A 3135-nucleotide genomic window follows, 5' to 3' on the forward strand; every position below is an offset into this window, starting at 1 on the left:
GGCCTCACTGGAAGTGTCTGGCGTTTAAGCTGCAGTTTAAGCTTAAACTGCAACTTAAACGCCACTCTTGGAAAAGGTTTCTGGACCAAAGATATTGTGGTTTAAGTTAGTATTTGAGCACAAACATTAACTTAAACTTATTCTGGTATGAAACCCAATTGAATATCATGGTTTATGGGATTGGGCCTGAAGGATTGATGAGTCTGAAATTTCAATTTATTGAGTCATGTGCCATTATTTGATTATCACTAAGTTGGCTCAATGAATGTTACAGAATTTGGACCAGCAGCCTCATCAAGATTATGGATCATAAACCCAAGGCAAAAGGAAAGCAGGGAGAGGCCTCAAAGCCCAAGAAACACAACAGAAGCTCAATATAGAAAGTGTATAAATAGGATAGAATTTAAGTTAGAGAGGACGGGGACCTTCACTTTTAGCTAGTTTTCATATCTTTGTAATTGAATTCAGAGCTATGACTCACTAAACCCCCTTTCATTGGGTTAGGGAGCTCTATTGTAATTCAATGAATCAATAATAGTTTATCTTCTTCTTCAATCTTTTCTCTTGAATTTTGTTAGAAAGCTTCTCGATCTAATTCCATTGAGTAGTTGTCTTGGGAAAGAAACTACCCATACTTGGAATCCTTCGGAACCTTGGGAAAGGAATGGAGGATTCATGCTAGAGAAGCTTTCTCACAGTGAATTGGATTGGGGTTTGGATGGATATTGTGACATGTAATCCTACCAAATTGTGGTTCATGAAACTGTGTGGTATAATCAGTGATCGAGCATCATCTCTTCTTATGAACATTTAAACCAAGGGATTGGGAATTTGTTTGTTTTTAGAGAGAATTGGTGAGCCAAGGGATTGGGATCCAATCATATAAGATTGCCAAGCAAAATTCAATGAACGCATTGGTTGAGGAAGAGATAAACATGTTTTGATTCGGAGATCTCAATATCTCCTATAACCCAATGAATTCCCCATTTCTGATTTCCACTTTCTCTTTACATTCTGCTACTCAATTCATGCAATCACCCCCATTCCCTTTTAATTTCAGCAATTTAGTTTCTGCTCTTTAATTCATGCAATTTAAGATTCCGCCATTTCAATTTCTTGTCATTTACTTTTCCCGCCAATTTTACATTCCGCAATACTCATCTCAATCTTGATTCCGCTCAACTAGAACACACTTCTAATCCGAATTGCTCACTCAACCAATCCTTGTGGGATTCGACCTCACTCTATTGTGAGTTTTTACTTGACGATAACCGGTGCACTTGCCGGAAGGAATTTTGCCGATCGTGCAATTTCCTAAATCGTAGCATAACTAGTTTATGTGCATCAAGTTTATGGCGCCGTTGCCGGGGATTGGTTTTCGATTGACAATTCTCCAATTGGAAGCTAACTAGATTGAGCAATTTCTCTTGCTTTGTTAATTCTGTTCAAGTTACTTGTTGAATTTTAATTTCTGCACTCGGTTACATGCTTTCTTTCTTTATGCCTTTAAATTCAAGCAACTAACTCACTGACTCACTAACTGTTTGAATTAATTCCTCAATTGCTCTAACCATACTCTTCCATTAACCAAGAGTATTTCACTTGTTTGTGCCTGTGCTGTGTTCTTGTATGATAGGTAGGAGAGGAGAGACATCAAGTCCTCCATATACCGAACCAGAGAGGACCCTTCATAGACTGAGAAGGGAAGCAAGAGGGAAGAGAGTAGTGGGAGAAGAGGAATCTGAAGGAGAATCTGAGGACAATTTTGAGGAAGCTTTAGATCTCAACATGGATAGAGAAGTTCACAACCATGAGAGAGCTGATGGAAACAATGCCATTCCTGAGAGGAGGGTTCTTAGTTCATACATAAACCCAACCTCTGGGAATTGTGGTAGCAGCATCCAGAAACCACCCATTCAGGCCAACAACTTTGAACTCAAACCACAGCTAATATCACTTGTGGAGAATCATTGTTCATTTGGTGGAAGTGCTAATGAAGATCCCAACCAACATCTCACAAAATTCCTGAGAATTTGTGACACTGTGAAGTCCAATGGAGTCCAGGAAGATGCCTATAAACTGCTTTTGTTCCCATTTTCACTTAGGGACAAAGCAGCTAAGTGGCTGGAATCATTCCCAAGGGGGAGTCTAACAACATGGGATGAGGTGGAAAGCAAGTTTCTGGCACGTTTCTACCCCCCACAAAAGGTCAATAGGCTTCGATCTGAGGTTCAAACTTTTAGACAACAAGATGGTGAAACTCTCTACGAGGCATGGGAGAGATTCAAGGACTTGACAAGGAAATGCCCACCAGACATGTTCCATGATTGGGTGCAATTGCATATCTTCTATGATGGACTCTCTTATGAATCAAGGAAGGCTGTAGACCATTCATCAGGAGGTTCATTGAACAGGAAAAAGACTGTGGAAGAGGCCATTGAAGTGATTGAGACAGTGGCTGAGAATGAGTACTACTATGCATCAGAAAGGCACAACACTAAGGGAGTCATGGAGCTGAACCATGTTGATACAATTCTAGCCCAAAACAAGGTGTTTGCCAAGCAACTAGCAGAGCTTACCAGGCAATTAGAAACAAAGCAAGTGGCTGCAATACACACACAAGATCAAGAGGAAGTAAGCATTGAAGGAGGTGATTGGGAAGAGGCCAACTATGTGGGAAACCAACAAAGGCAATCATATGATCCACATTCCAACACTTACAACCCAGGCTGGAGAAACCACCCAAACTTTGGGTGGGGGAACCAACAAACCCAACCACAAAACCACAAACCTTACAACCACAACCAACATAACAATTCCACATACCAAAATTCCAACCAAAAATCATACCAAGCCACACAAAACACTTACCCCCAATCATCATATCATGGCCAAAATAATCAACCTACCCAACTTAATCCCAACCAACAATTTCAAGATCAATTAAACCGGATAGAAGGAATGATGGCAACCATGAGTCAAGACATAACCGAATTGAAAAGCTTCAGAGATGATGTGAGAGCTACCTTAAGAAACCATGGTGAAAAACTCAAGAGGATGGAGTCTCAAGTAGGAGAGCTATCTCAACAGGCCGTCAAATCAACTGCAGTGTTCTCTAGTGACACAGAAAAGAAT

The 3135-nt window shown here is 40.4% G+C and overlaps 1 non-coding gene across 1 annotated transcript; it reads right to left on the reverse strand.

Moving 5' to 3' along the window:
* Positions 1 to 2214: 2214 nt before the first annotated feature.
* LOC148577662 (small nucleolar RNA R71) lies at positions 2215 to 2318 on the reverse strand. The gene has a single exon (XR_015903830.1). It is a non-coding gene; the product is annotated as a small nucleolar RNA R71 (small nucleolar RNA).
* Between the last annotated feature and the right edge of the window lie 817 nt (positions 2319 to 3135).

The sequence above is a fragment of the Arachis ipaensis genome, chromosome B1 (genome assembly GCF_059453495.1).
Source record: "Arachis ipaensis isolate K30076 ecotype BB chromosome B1, ASM5945349v1, whole genome shotgun sequence".
Taxonomy (NCBI): Eukaryota; Viridiplantae; Streptophyta; class Magnoliopsida; order Fabales; family Fabaceae; genus Arachis; species Arachis ipaensis.